At 42.8% G+C, this 16,667-nt stretch overlaps 1 pseudogene across 1 annotated transcript; it reads right to left on the bottom strand.

Annotated features, from left to right (window-relative positions):
- Positions 1 to 10,717: 10,717 nt before the first annotated feature.
- On the bottom strand, positions 10,718 to 16,313 carry LOC147993205 (uncharacterized; annotated as a pseudogene). The gene is made up of 7 exons (XR_015610141.1): positions 15,852 to 16,313; positions 15,315 to 15,389; positions 14,685 to 15,234; positions 13,842 to 14,227; positions 12,064 to 12,278; positions 11,820 to 11,975; positions 10,718 to 11,157 (listed from the first exon to the last, which is right to left on the bottom strand). The product of XR_015610141.1 is annotated as an uncharacterized LOC147993205 (transcript).
- Between the last annotated feature and the right edge of the window lie 354 nt (positions 16,314 to 16,667).

Genomic DNA, 16,667 nt, shown 5'->3' with positions numbered 1-16,667 from the left:
GGTCAAGACATGATGCTAAATTTTATTGTATGAGATGATCATGTTTTGTAACCGAGTTATCGGCAACTGGCAGGAGCCATATGGTTGTCGCTTTATTGTATGCAATGCAATCGTCCTGTAATGCTTTACTTTATCAGTAAGCGGTAGCGATAGCCGTAGAATCATAAGATTGGCGAGACGACAACGATGCTACGATGGAGATCAAGGTGTCGCGCCGGTGACGATGGTGATCATGACGTTGCTTCAGAGATGGAGATCACAAGCACAAGATGATGATGGCCATATCATATCACTTATATTGATTGCATGTGATGTTTATCTTTTATGCATCTTATCTTACTTTGATTGACGGTAGCATTATAAGATGATCTCTCACTAAATTATCAAAGTATAAGTGTTCTCCCTGAGTATGCGCCGTTGCAAAAGTTCTTCGTGCTGAGACACCACGTGATGATCGGGTGTGATAGGCTCTACGTTCAAATACAACGGGTGCAAAACAGTTGCACACGCGGAATACTCAGGTTAAACTTGACGAGCCTAGCATATAACAGATATGGCCTTGGAATACGGAGACCGAAAGGTCGAGCATGAATCATACAGTAGATATGATCAACATAGTGATGTTCACCATTGAAACTACTCCATCTCACGTGATGATCGGACATGGTTTAGTTGATATGGATCACGTGATCACTTAGAGGATTAGAGGGATGTCTGTCTAAGTGGGAGTTCTTAAGTAATATGATTAATTGAACTTAAATTTATCATGAACTTAGTCCTGGTAGTATTTTGCAAATTATGTTGTAGATCAATAAGTTAGTCCTGTGTTTATTTTGATATGTTCCTAGAGAAAACTAAGTTGAAAGATGTTAGTAGCAATGATGCGGATTGGATCCGTGATCTGAGGTTTATCCTCATTGCTGCACAGAAGAATTATGTCCTTGATGCACCGCTAGGTGAGAGGCCTATTGCAGGAGCAGATGCAGACGTTATGAACGTTTGGCTAGCTCAATATGATGACTACTTGATAGTTTAGTGCACCATGCTTAATGGCTTAGAATTGGGACTTCAAAGACGTTTTGAACGTCATGGGCCATATGAGATGTTCCAGGAGTTGAAGTTAATATTTCAAGCAAATAACCGAGTTGAGAGATATGAAGTCTCCAACAAGTTCTATAGCTAAAAGATGGAGAAGAATCGCTCAACTAGTGAGCATGTGCTCAGATTGTCTGAGTACTACAATCGCTTGAATCAAGTGGGAGTTAATCTTCCAGATAAGATAGTGATTGACAGAATTCTCTAGTCACCATCACCAAGTTAGTAGAACTTCGTGATGAACTATAGTATGCAAGGGATGACGAAAATGACTCCTGAGCTTTTCATGATGATGAAATCGATGAAGGTAGAAATCAAGAAAGAGCATCAAGTGTTGATGGTTGACAAGATCACTAGTTTCAAGAAAAGGGCAAAGGGAAAAGGGGGAACTTCAAGAAGAACAGCAAGCAAGTTGCTGCTCAAGTGAAGAAGCCCAAGTCTGGTCCTAAGCCTAAGACTAAGTGCTTCTACTGCAAAGGGACTGGTCACTGGAAGCGGAATTACCCCAAGTGATTGGTGGATAAGAAGGATGGCAAAGTGAACATAAGTATATTTGATATACATGTTATTGATGTGTACTTTACTAGTGTTTATAGCAACCCCTCAGTATTTGATACTAGTTCAGTTGCTAAGATTAGTAACTCGAAACGGGAGTTGCAAAATAAACAGAGACTAGTTAAGGGTGAAGTGACGATGTGTGTTGGAAGTGGTTCCAAGATTGATATGATCATCATCGCACACTCCCTATACTTTCAGGATTAGTGTTGAACCTAAATAAGTGTTATTTGGTGTTTGCATTGAGCATGAATATGATTTGATCATGTTTATTGTAATACAGTTATTCATTTAAGTAAGAGAATAAATTGTTGTTCTGTTTACATGAATAAAACCTTATATGGTTACACACCCAATGAAAATGGTTCATTGGATCTCGGTCGTAGTGATACACATATTCATAATATTGAAACCAAAAGATGCAAAGTTAATAATGATAGTGCAACTTATTTGTGGCACTATCGTTTAAGTCATATTGGTGTAAAGCGCATGAAGAAACTCCATGCTGATGGGAGTTTGGAATCACTTGATTATGAATCACTTGGTGCTTGTGAACCATGCCTTATGGGCAAGATGACTAAAGACTCCGTTCTCCGGAACAATGGAGCGAGCAACTGACTTATTGGAAATAATACATACTAATGTATGCGATCCGATGAGTGTTGAGGCTCGCGGCAGGTATCGTTATTTTCTGACCTTCACAGATGATTTGAGCAGATATGGGTATATCTACTTGATGAAACATAAGTCTGAAACATTTAAAAAGTTCAAAGAATTTCAGAGTGAAGTGGAAAATCATCGTGACAAGAAAATAAGGTTTCTACGATCTGATCGCGGAGACAAATATTTGAGTTACGAGTTTGGTCTTCAATTAAAACAATGTGGAATAGTTTCACAAATTCGTGCCACCTGGAACACCACAGCATAATGGTGTGTCCGAACGTCATAACCGTACTTTATTGGATATAGTACAATCTATGATGTTTCTTACCGATTTACCACTATCGTTTTGGGGTCATGCATTAAAGACAGCTGCATTCACGTAAAAAGGGCACCATCTAAATTCGTTTGAGACGACACCGTATGAACTGTGGTTTAGCAAGAAACCAAAGTTGTCGTATCTTAAAGTTTGGGGTTGCGATACTTATAAGAAAAGGTTTCATCATGATAAGCTCAAACCCAAATCGGAGAAATGTGTCTTCATAGGATACCCAAAGGAGACAGTTGGGTACACCTTCTATCACAGATCCGAAGGCAAGACATTCGTTGCTAAGAATGGATCCTTTCTAGAGAAGGTGTTTCTCTCGAAAGAAGTGAGTGGGAGGAAAGTAGAACTTGATAAGGTAATTGTACCTTCTCCCTTATTGGAAAGTAGTTCATCACAGAAATCTGTTCCTGTGACTACTACAGCAATTAGTGAGGAAGCTAATGATGATGATCATGTAACTTCAGATCAAGTTACTACCAAACCTCGTAGGTAAACCAGAGTGAGATCCGCACCAAAGTGGTACGGTAATCCTGTTCTGGAGGTCATGTTACTTTGACCATGATGAACCTACGAACTATGAGGAAGCGATGATGAGCCCAGATTCCGCGAAATGGCTTGAGGTCATGAAATCTGAGATAGGATCCATGTATGAAAACAAAGTATGGACTTTGGTGGAATTGCCCGATGATCGGCAATCCATAGAAAATAAATGGATCTTCAAGAGGAAGACACACGTTGATAGTAGTGTTACTATCTACAAAGCTAGACTTGTCGAAAAAGGTTTTTTGACAAAGTTCAAGGTGTTGACTACAATGAGATTTTCTCACTCGTATCTATGCTTAAGTCTGTCTGAATCATGTTAGCAATTGCCGCATTTTATGAAATCTGGCAAATGGATAAACAAAACTGCATTCCTTAATGGATTTATTAAAGAAGGGTTGTACATGATGCAACCAGAAGGTTTTGTCAATCCTAAAGGTGCTAACAAAATGTGCAAGCTCCAGCGATCCATCTATGGACTGGTGCAAGCATCTCGGAGTTGGAATATGCGCTTTGATGAGATGATCAAAGCATATAGTTTTATACAAACTTGCGGTGAAGCCTGTATTTACAAGAAAGTGAGTGGGAGCACTACAGCATTTCTGATAAGTATATATGAATGACATATTGTTGATCGGAAATAATGTAGAATTATTCTACAAAGCATAAAGGAGTATTTGAAAGGAGTTTTTCAAAGAAAGACCTCGGTGGAGCTGCTTACATATTGAGCATCAAGATCTATAGAGATAGATCAAGACGCTTGATAAGTTTTTTTCAATGAGTACATACCTTGACAAGATTTTGAAGTAGTTCAAAATGGAACAGTCAAAGAAAGAGTTCTTGCCTGTGTAACAAGGTGTGAAATTGAGTAAGACTCAAAGCCCGACCACAGCAGAAGATAGAAAGAGAGTGAAAGTCATTCCCTATGCCTCAATTATAGGTTCTATAAAGTATGCCATGCTGTGTACCTATTGTATACCCTACACTGATTTTGGCAAGGGAGTACAATAGTGATCTAGGAGTAAATCACTGGACAACGGTCAAAATTATCCTTAGTTGAATAAGGATATGTTTCTCGATTATGGTGGTGACAAAAGGTTCGTCGTAAAAAGTTACGTCGATGCAAGTTTTGACACAGATCTGGATGACTCTAAGTCTCGATCTACATACATATTGAAAGTGGGAGCAATTAGCTAGAGTAGCTCCGTGTAGAGCATTGTTGACATAGATATTTGCAAAATACTTATGGATCTGAATATGACAGACCCGTTGACTAAAATTATCTCACAAGCAAAACATGATCACACCTTAGTACTCTTTGGGTGTTAATCACATAGCAATGTGAACTAGATTACTGACTCTAGTAAACCCTTTGGGTGTTGGTCACATATCGATGTGAACTATGGGTGTTAACCACATAAAGATGTGAACTATTGATGTTAGATCACATGGCGATGTGAACTAGATTATTGACTCTAGTGCAAGTGGGAGACTGAAGGAAATATGCCCTAGAGGCAATAATAAAGTTATTATTTATTTCCTTATTTCATGATAAATGTTTATTATTCATGCTAGAATTGTATTAACCGGAAACATAATACTTGTGTGAATACATAGACAAACTAAACGTCACTAGTATGCCTCTACTTGACTAGCTCATTGATCGAAGATGGTTATGTTTCCTAACCATAGACATGTGTTGTCATTTGATTAACGGGATCACATCATTAGGAAAATGATGTGATTGACATGACCCATTCCATTAGCTTAGCACCCGATCGTTTAGTATGTTGCTATTGCTTTCTTCATGACTTATACATGTTCCTATGACTATGAGATTATGGAACTCGCGTTTGCCGGAGGAACACTTTGTGTGCTACCAAACGTCACAACGTAACTGGTGATTATAAAGGAGCACTACAGGTGTCTCCAAAGGTACATGTTGGGTTGGCGTATTTCGAGATTAGGATTTGTAACTCCGATTGTCGGAGAGGTATCTCTGGGCCCTCTCGGTAATGCACATCACATAAGCATTGCAACTAATGAGTTAGTTGTGAGATGATGTATTACGGAACGAGTAAAGAGACTTGCCGGTAACGAGATTGAACTAGGTATTAAGATACCGACGATCGAATCTCGGGCAAGTAACATACCGATGACAAAGGGAACACCGTATGTTGTTATGCGGTCTGACCGATAAAGATCTTCGAAGAATATGTAGGAGCCAATATGGGCATCCAGGTCCTGCTATTGGTTATTGACCAGAGAGGTGTCTCGGTCATGTCTACATAGTTCTCGAACCCGTAGGGTCCGCATGCTTAACGTTCGTTGACGATATAGTACTATGAGTTATGTATGTTGGTGACCGAATGTTGTTCGGAGTTTTGGATGAGATCACGGATATGACGAGGAACTCCGGAATGGTCCGGAAGTAAAGATTAATATGTGGGTAGTAGTGTTTGATCTCCAGAAAGGTTCCGAAATCCATTGGAAGGGGTTCCAGATGTTTCCCGAAATGTTTGGGCACGAGAACACTTTATCTGGGCCAAAGGGGAAAGCCCACGAGGTTTTTGGAAAGCGCAAAAGGAAGTTTTGCGGAGTCCAGGGGCCAGGTCCCTGGCGTCTGGGTCCAGATGCCGGGAACCCTGGCGTCTGGCCCTGGAGTCCAAGAAGGACTCTTGCCTTTCGGGTGAAACCGACTTTGTGGAGGCTTTTACTCCAAGTTTCGACCCCAAGGCTCAACATATAAATAGAGTGGTAGGGCTAGCACCCAAGATATATCAAGAAACACCAAGCCGTGTGCCGGCAACCCCGTCTCCTCTAGTTTATCCTCCGTCATAGTTTCGTAGTGCTTAGGCGAAGCCCTGCGAAGATTGTTCTTCACCAACACCGTCACCACGCCGTCGTGCTGCCGGAACTCATCTACTACTTCGCTCCTCTTGCTGGATCGAGAAGGCGAGGACGTCACCGAGCCGAACGTGTGCAGAACTCGGAGGTGCCGTGCTTTCGGTGCTTGGATCGGTCGGATCGTGAAGACGTACAACTACATCAACCGCGTTGATATAACGCTTCCGCTTACGGTCTACGAGGGTACGTAGACAACACTCTCCCCTCTCGTTGCTATGCATCACCATGATCTTGTGTGTGCGTAGGAATTTTTTTGAAATTACTACATTCCCCGACATGAACATGGTGCTTTATGCTTCATATTATTTTCCAATGATGTGTTGCCATCCTATGATGTCTGAGTAGATTTTCGTTGTCCTATCGGTGATTGATGAATTGCTATGATTGGTTTGAGTTGCATGTTTTATTATTGGTGTTGTCCTATTGTGCCCTCCGTGTCGCGCAAGCGTGAGGGATTCCCGCTGTAGGGTTTGCAATATGTTTATGATTTGCTTATGGTGGATGGCGTGAGTGACAGAAGCACAGACCCGAGTAAGTAGGTTGTCTGCGTATGGGATAAAGGGGACTTGATACTTTAATGCCATGGTTGGGTTTTACCTTAATGAATCTTTAGTATTTGCGGATGCTTGCTAGAGTTCCAATCATAAGTGCATATGATCCAAGTAGAGAAAGTATGTTAGCTTATGCCTCTCCCTCAAATAGAATTGCAATAGTGATTACCGGTCTAGTAACATAGTCAATTGCTTAGGGACAATTTCACAACTCCTACCACCACTTTTCCACACTCGCTATATTTACTTTATTGCTTCTTTATCTAAACAGCCCCTAGCTTTTATTTACGTTCTCTTTATTATCTTGCAAACCTATCCTATCACACCTACAAAGTACTTCTAGTTTCATACTTGTTATAGGTAAAGTGAACGTCAAGCGTGCGTAGAGTCGTATCAGTGGCCGATAGGACTTGAGAGAGTATTTGTTCTACCTTTAACTCCTCGTTGGGTTCGACACTCTTACTTATCAAAAGAGGCTACAACTATCCCGTATACTTGCGGGTCATCAGCCGCCGCCTGGCACGCCTCCTCCTCAGCCTGGTGCGCCTCCTCCTCGAGGTCGCGCTCGAGCATCTCCTCGTACTCGCGTTGACGCCGCTCCTCGGCCAGCCGTCGCTGGCGCCAGTGCTCGAGGTAGGCCGCCTCCTGCGTCGGGGTCGCCTCCATCCAAACCGGTGGCGCGGACACCCACTCGCGCACCACTCCTGTCCATGAGAAGCTCGCGATGAAGCCCGGCTCCGGGTCGGCCTTGACGAGGCGTCGGGCAGGGGACGGCGGGGCCACCGACGGCACCACGCAGTCACCGGTCGCGGAGAGGGCCATGGCCGCCTCGTACCGAGCTTCCTCTTCTTCTGCCGCCTCCGCCCTGCGCCGCTCGTCATCCTCGCTCTCCCGATAGACGGCCGCAAGGGCCGCCTGGTAGGCGTCCTCTGCCGCCTGGTCTTCCTCCCTGACGACGAGCGGCGGCGGCACGCTGCGGTCGACCTCCCGCACGCCGCGCCGCCTCGCCTCCTCGTGCTCGAAGGTGAACCAGCGCGCCCAGTTGGGCGAGTCGAAGGCGTACGCCTCATCGCGGCGCTGCTCCGGCGTCAGGAGCGCCCGCCGGCGACGCACCTCCTCCGCATGCGCCCTAGCCGACCGCGGCGCCGCCGGCACTGGGATCCTTTCCGGATCCAGATGCTAGTCGTGCGGCAGTGTCACGTCGGGGTACGGCAGCGGCACGCGGTGGCGCCAGTGCCACTCCGCCTGGTGCACGGGCACGTTCACCCGTTGCCTCTGCCGGCGAGCCGGCGCAGGCGGAGGCGGGGTGAACTCCGCGGGGAAGGGGATGACGGGGGCCTTGCCCTTCGACTTGTTGTTGTTGCCGGAGAAGAGCCCCATTTGGGCGGGTGGGGTGGCTGGGGTGGCTAGGGTTTGCTTGCCGGCGACGGGGGAGCGAGCGTGGCCTAGATGGGGACGGGAAGTGGATGAGGACGGCCACGCCACACGGTCGGCTTAAAAAAGGACGACCGCCGTTGCTGACGCGTGGGCCCGGGATCATAAATTAAGCTGACCGACGAGTGGGTAGTTGGGCGACCGCCAGGTGGGGCCGCGGCAGACGTTGAGAAGGCGTGCGTGGCGTCCGTTCCGCGTCTGCGCCGACGCATTTGGGGCGCAAATTTGGGCCGCAAATGCGTCGGCGCCGATGCAAAGCGGATGCGTTTTGGCTTTGGATCGGCGCGTTGGGCCTCCATTTTTGTCCGCGTCGACCCAAACGGACGGCGGCGGACGAAATGGGTTGCCCCATTGGAGTTGCTCTTAGGAAGCAAAACTCATTTATTTTGGATAAATTCGTTTCATTGGTCTGGACAATTAAAAGTTTTAGGATAATTCAGTTAGATTATGCACCTGTCACACCAGCATGATTTGAGCCTTCTTTGTTGGCCAGACGTTTGATTTCGAATTCGAGAGCGCCGTTGGTTTCTTCATAAACCCTTCTCCTAGTGTGGGCAGTACACCCTGTGGAGCTGCATGATAAATGAAAAAACCATATGATAAAATGTGAGCATTTCCTCAGGGCGCTTTATAACGCTTTTTTTTGAACATCAGTACAGACATAAGCGCTCATATACACGCGCATACACTCACCCCTATGAACGCACACACGCACACCATATCCCTATGAGGGCCTCCGAAAGACTGAGCCGGCATATCATCTTGAGATTTACGAAGTCACCGTAGGCGCCTCGTCATCGACGGGAACGTCTCCTCCCACTGAATGTGCATCACCGGAAATTCTGAAATAAATCCAGGAATAAATGCGAGCACCAGGATTTGAACCCTGATGGGCTGAAGATACCACAGTCCCTCTAACTATCCAACCACATTTTGGTTCGCTTGTGGGTACTTTGCTGCCTAAAGGTGATTGACTGGCTGAACCTACACGTGAAACACGTTTCAAAGTATATACTGATGGAGTAACAACAAAAATACCAATCTGTACTAAACACTAAATGCAGCTTCAGGCATGAAAAATCCTAACCTTTAACAACATTAGGCCCTAGTACACATGACTGACGTCCAAGTATCTTGCAACATGGACGACTTTCCCCTATGGAAGGGACTAGGTTGTCGACGAAGCTCAACATCGCAACTTGCGTGCAATGCCGGAACTCATTTATGTTAGCCATAATCCTTGAATTATGCTCTTTAAGCAAAATCCCAACGTTTTTCCCTCGTCTGCGAGAAGGACTGCAGACTAGGCGTGTCGGAGGCTGATGGTGGATCTCCTGGTGTTCCCCTATAACACTACACTGCAAATCAATTTAACCTATGTTAACCAAAGCAACCAGCAAAAGTCATGTTCAAATAAGTAAAATAAGCTAACATGAAGCCATGGTCTTACGTTAGATCCGCATAAAGTAGTACCGCCGAAAACATTATACGTTAAAAAAAAGTAGATCATTTTTTGAATTTCCTGAAGATTTGTTTCACAAAAGGAACAAAATTTGAAAACTCAAACTTTTTTAGAAATTACGGGAAAATTTTAGACAAATCAAACAGTTTCCAAAATTCCCCGAATATTTTTTGCATTTGCGAACAAGTTTTCCACATATGGGAAAAAAATTGAATTTCTGAACAAATTTTGGAAATGATAACAATTTTTCAAATTACCGAACATTTTTTTCAATTTGTGAATAAATTTTGAAAATAAAAAAATTCTCAAATGTTGATCAATTTTTTAAATTAGAAACTTGGTTGAATTTTTTTGAAAAGAAGCAAACAATTTTTTAGATTCTGAATAATTTCTGATTTTTTGAACATTTTCTAAATTTCTGATCAAAATTTGAAAACAGGAACATTATTTGAAAATTCTGAACAAATTTTAGTATATTAGAATATATTTGAACATAAAAGGAAAAGGAAAAGAAAAGGAGAAACAGAAAAACGAAGCACAAAAAATGAAGAAAACGGAAAGAAAACCAAAAAAACAGAATACACATGAAAAAAAACCGGTTCAGGGAACCTACTAGAAGGTTCCCAAAACTCTCATCGTTAGCATCCCCAACAATTGGCCGCAGCTAGCGGTGAATAGGGTTTTCCAAAAGCCATCCCAGTCCCTGCCTACCAAACAAGGCTTAAGGGGGCGGCCCCGCCAGTGAAATTCATGGGGCAATTAGATTAGGCCACGTTGCCATTTCGTAAAAGTCCGTCAGAATTTGCCCGTATCTTTAGCATTATTGACGTCCTCAGTCCTCACTGTGCTGAGACGCGAACAGTGAATGCAACCAGTTGTGGTAAGGTGCTGTAGTCTTAACACATATGAAAAGCTACTTCCTTGTCTTTTTTTATTTCTAAATTCTTTCTCAAACTTCCATCCTGCTATGTACAGTGCTTACATGTGTTCGTCTACTGCATATTGATTTTATTGGCCCGCTCTTCTTCGTACTACTAGGCAGCATTGATTGTATTGGTCTTCGAAGTAGTTGAATCCGTATGTCTGCTGATCAAGAAGTTGATTGTGTACGTTGCAATTTTTGTTGATTTGCCCACCAATAAGGTAGGTATATTTGCAAAACATTGATGTACCAACACATACGGATTTCCAGCCAACAAACATTTAACTTAATTCGACATACACACATCCCAGCCTCACAGGTTTAAAAGATTTTGTTAATCATACAAGGGGACAGACAAATTCTTAACAAAGAAACATACACCGGGAAGGAAATGCTGTTACCACAAGTACTCCTTCCTCCGTTCGGAATTACTCGTCCAAGAAATGAATGTATCTAGATGTATTTTAGTTGTAGATACATCCATTTTTGTGACAAGTAATTCCGAACGGAGGGAGTACAATGCAAGAGAACCTTTGGGCATTCCAATTACTTCGAGGCTGCGGGCATAGCATCATGGATTTTCAGTATGTTGCTTACATCCTGTTGGACCACAATGCTGTGACATCTTCTGAACAGACGTGCGGCACAATGCGCAGCAGTGTTGGTTGCATGACCAACAGTAGAGATGGTTGTTGTTTCCAATCTGCCCAAGTTACCAGCATAAATAATACAGACTCAATCCAAATGAAGCCGCATATGGTTAAGATATACTCCCTCCGCTCCTAACTATAAGTCTTTTTAGAGATTTCAATATGGACTACAGACGGAGCAAAACGAGTGAATCTATACTCTAAAATATGTCTATATACATCCATATGTAGTTCATATTGAAATCTCTAAAAAGACTTTATTTAGGAACGGAGAGAGTATACGAGTTCATTAATTACAAGCATGCTGGGAGGCTCAATCAAAAAGTAAGATAAGTTGCTGATTTACATACTACTACCTCTGTACTAAAATATAAGACGTTTTTGCAGCTTAATTTAAACTACAAAAACGTCTTATATTTTGGTACGGACGGAGTAGTAACTAAAAATACTACCTTGCTAGTCATGACCCATGCCAGTTACTCAAGTTGTACCAAACAGTTATACTAGGCAATCATGACTTGAGGTGAAAGCACGACCAGCCACCTGAGTAACTTTTCAAGGGAAAGAAAAGTGACCACAAGTAGCAGCTGTACATGAAATAGCACCTTTCTAGTTTCTTCACGCAAAAGATGGACTATTGCATCATTCTCATTAATATTTGAGACGCTAGCTGGTCCTGAGATAGGTTTACAAATAAGGTATTTTTGATATTTACCTTTCGAATTGCTTGGCCGCAGGTAGGACACGGGTAAGCATGTCCACGGGCAAGCAAGGCAACCTGAGCTTGTCCAACAACCATGCGGTGTAGCCTTCGATTCATTGGCATCTGCATCTATCGATTTCAGCCTCATCAAATATCACACAATCACCCCTGGAGGCAACAGCATGATTATTTGTCAAGTCACAGCTATGTCAATGAACAAAACTTCGTACATACTACCTACTAAGAGAGAACTTACTTGAAATGATCATATCCACTAATTGCAGCGCTGCATTGGTAGCAGAAAAATCCGCCGCAGTTCCAACAGGTCATCTTATTGCATCCCTCAATCTTAGATATAGCCATCTTGCAATGCGGGCACTGCTTTGCATCCTTCAAAATTTCCTTGATGGTGCATACTTCATCCATAAGCTTCTGAATGTCTCCCTTTGTTCGTGCAGACTTTTGACGTTCCTGCGTCAAAAAAAGAAAGTTACCATTCCCAACAATCATCTAAGAAAACAATCAACTAAGGAAGAATAGAAACAGATAATCTGGCATAGTCATTGTTACTAAAATTGATCATAATTTGAATTATCTTTACTGCAAGCATACAGCGGATTTGTAATCGAAAAACACATGTATATCATGCCTGCAAACACCTAGCCATGAAGTGCAGTAACTATTTACAAAAAAAAAAAAAAAAACTTCTATAGTCCAAGGGCATTCAGTGTTATCCAAGGGCATAAGCTTCTGCAATCTATCAAATTAAAAGCCTACAAGAACATCAGCTAACCTCTTAGATTCAGGAGACTGATATTCAAATCCATATCAGAAAGCAAATCACTCTAGAAACTCTCCATGCAAGCCACCAGTGGATACGACATCCTCAGATCCTCTCATTGCATCTGAGGCCTATCTTCTTCCTATAGACACCATCCATGCCTTACCACAGCCTCCAATCACCATTGGCCAGGATCTAGTAACTCAGCAATTCCTTGGCATGTCGTACCCTCACCATTTCTTGGAATGGTTATACTAATAAAATTTCAGTTACTCTTTACTGCCCTAGCGGAAACCAATGATCCAATCAACATGCTACTAGGTCTGACCATTGGACAAGATTTAGTAAATCAGCAATTTCTTGGCATGAACTTGTATCTCACCATTTGTTGGAATGGGTTAAACTAATTTGCCCTCCGTTCCTTCTTATAAGGTGTATTAGTTTTTAAAAAGTCAAACATGACTATCTTTGACTAAGTTTCTATAATTATTATCAGCATTTACAATACCAAATCATTATCACTAGATTCAGCTTGAAACTTATTTTTTACATTTTATATATTTAGTATATCAGATGTTGATAGTTTTTTCTGAAATCTTGGTCAAAGATAGTCAAGTTTGACTTTTGAAAAAACTAATACAGCCTATATCTAGGAAGGGAGGGAGTATATTTTATGGTATTTTTTACTGCCCTATAATGGAAACCAATGATCCAAGGGTAAAAGGGACAGAATTAAAGCTTCAAGTCAAGAATTGATTGGGACAAGGTAAACCATCCCCTCTGTCCAAAAGGTACTGATTCTAAAACATTTAGTAAATTATATGTCAGTATGGTGGATTACTGCACAGTTACATTTGAGAACCTTCCTGCTAGTGTTACCAAACATTCTCTATAAGTTCACGCTCACGGACTGCAGGACATGATTTGCCAACCTTGGCCCACTGAGGACTTGAGGTAACTGACCTAATAGCAATAGATTTTCTACTAATGTTTGGATATAATTAAACTACTGTGGACCCGCACTGGGGACACCCTTTCAGCGCAGACCACAGAAGGAAGGGTCTAGCTTGACCCCTGAGTCCAGGACCAAGAATTATAAAGTCCACTAGACATCCTTCTTCTACCAACCAGCGCCGACCACAGCGCCTTCCCGTCTACGCCAGCCTCTAGTGAACTACCCGTCTACCTGTACAACCTCTGCAGTAAAAGACATAGCATAAACATATTGCAAAAGTGTAAGATAGTCCTCCTACCTCCAAAATTTGAATTTTTTCTTCTGCAGATAAACATTCAACCCCAACATGACGGCGCTCTCTACAAAGTGCACAGAAGCTGAACAAACAACTTGGACACACGGCTTCATCACCTGCATCTTCCAAGCAAGCAGTTTGACATCTCGGACAATAAACGACATCAACCATTGCATCAAGAGTTCTCTGAAGAAGCAATGTTTCCCAACGTTCAAACTCGTCCTCCCCTAGCAACCTTTTCAATATATTGGGAGGAACAACGGCTCCACATTTTGTATCAGGACACAACAACTTAACTACAGTTCCTTCCTTGACATGCATTTTGCAATATGTTTGCATGCATTTCTGGCAAAATAAATGATGGCATGGTAGTTTGATGAAATCGACACCTGATGAAGCAATAATTTAGACTTTTGACTCGGAAATAGTAGTGAAATTCAAATAACAAGGATTACCAAATGAAAACGGAAAACGTAAACTCAGTACCATGTTTCTGAAGTTTAAATGTTTACAAAGAAAACATTTTCACTCAGGACAAAGACTCGATCACAGGGACTGGTGAACTGCTATCTCAAAATGAGAACCTATAACATGGCATCTATATAACTATGTTGCGGTTATTTCTGTTATAAAAAAATAGGGACAATAAACATCAAATGTTGTAAATATAACATAGTAGAAGACTTGTATTGTACTCCCTCCGTTCGGAATTACTCGTCCAAGAAATGAATGTATCTAGATGTATTTTAGTTGTAGATACATCCATTTTTGTGACAAGTAATTCCGAACGGAGGGAGTAACACTTGTGTAAATTAACAGTTGTGTGAAAATGGAAGAAGGAGTTACCAGGAAACTCGCTAAAACAAATCGTGCAGTAATGGATAGCATACAAAAAGGCCTCATGATGCTTATCATCATTGTATCTAATAATCCTTGGAATTGTAACATCAGGTGGAGCATTATATGTTAAAGCACGCTTATCCCCACCATCTTGAGCATACGTTTGATCACCCTTGCTTAAAATTATCTCATCATCAAACCCTAAGTAAGAAAGGGAAGAGCTTTGGAGCCGTTGCACCCACTGATATATTACTTCCATGCCCTGTTGCTCTTCCCAGGTCATATCCAGCATGTGACACAATGATGAAATCTTCACTCTGTCCAGCCATTCGGTGGATATAGTGAAAAAGGGTGATTGATGGCTAGGGTATGACGAAGGCAGGAGGCATGACAGCAGGATCGAAGGTAAATGCTGAACCCTAAACTTGTAAAACAGCTCATCACTGGCATCGCCATCATGACCATGTACTTGCTTATAATCTAGTGCTCCAGCACCAAAACTGAGCCTCACCGATACATCTTTGCCATCTTCTGGGATCTCAATATGCACATGAACCTGTAATGACAGCAAGAGATGCCCTTACAGATAAGAAAGAATGTGACCTGAAAATTGATGGTGAGGGGGGATATATATACCTGGAAAGATCGCTGGCCCTCCTTTCTACTGAACATGACTAGATTGTCGCCGAAAATCGCTTCCAGGGCACATATCTGGGGCATCAAACTAAGATAAGTGATAACACATGTCCAAGTAAAAAAACAAGATAACAACAAAATAAGTAGAATTAAGATAACACATGACCTGATGATAAAGTAGTGAACTTTACGATTCTTGGTTCCACAGTGCTCTCAGTGTGCATCCTTTTATTGAGATAAAAAAAATAACAATAATTCTAGCCCTCAAGAACCAGCAGCAGGACAAAGAAAGAATCAGCAAGTAAAGCAGCAGGACCAAGAATCATAAAGTTCACTATTTTATCATCACCATATAATCCATGGCAGGGGCAACGAAGCTACTCGCAATATACTGACCAATTCCCAGATCTACGGCGGGGTGCGGTGGTTTGAACCTTGTCTGCAACTAACTATCTCTCTCTCTCTTTCAAGCTTAATTCGAAAGCGCGCAGATCTACTGCAAAAAACATCACGAATCGCAACAAAGAGGGAGATCACCTCGTCCTCCTGCCTCTGATGGTTGGCGCGCACCTCCTCCTCAGTCAACTCCACTCTCTCCCTACCAAATCCCACCAGCTCGTGGAGCCTTCTCAAGTCCTCCTCCTCCGGGCCGCCACCCACCGCGGCGGTCCCAGATGAAGAAGCTTCCACCGGCGGCGCGGGGGCCTCGGGACGCGGAGGCGGCGTCTCCACGGGTGCATCCTCGGCGGCGGAGGCGTCGAGGTCGAGGCGTTGGAGTGCGTCGGCGGCGGCCTTCCCATCCCCCTTGGACGATTTCCGAGGCATCGCCGTCGAACTCCTCGGCGCTGGGGATGTGGGGATGTGCCGGCAGGAATGGCGATTAGATGGAGAATTCGGTCACGGTGCCTTTTTGGCATTCCGTTTTGGACCGAATGAATTTTCCGCGCGTTCGGGCCCAAAAGGAAAAGGTCCAAAACAAACCTTGAACTTGTAGATGAAAACTAAATTGAATCCCGAACTTTAAATCCCTGAAATCAGCACACCGAACTATGTAATCCCGGTCTATATTAAACCTTGAGCGCGCCCACCAAATGCGAAACGTGTTCTTCGACTTTAAAATAGCAAAAAGATTTCCTAGAAACTCAGGGGAATCGAACTAAAGATCTTCTGCTGCTGAACTCCTCGTGTAGCCACTCCACCAGGTAACTTCTGGTAACAAATGTGAAGCGCGGACATATTTAACCAGACTACTTAGCATCGAGGTTCGAAAACATTTTCTTGAAAATAATCAACAGTTTTGAATTTCGGATATTCTTAAAAGTAACAAACAGTTTTTCCAGTTCCAAACATGTT

This window comes from Triticum urartu, chromosome 1A (genome assembly GCF_056163025.1).
Source record: "Triticum urartu cultivar PI428250 chromosome 1A, HENAU_Tu73, whole genome shotgun sequence".
NCBI lineage: Eukaryota > Viridiplantae > Streptophyta > Magnoliopsida > Poales > Poaceae > Triticum > Triticum urartu.
The sequence above is the reverse complement of the archived record's forward strand: the minus strand, read 5'-3'. Positions and strand labels throughout refer to the sequence as shown.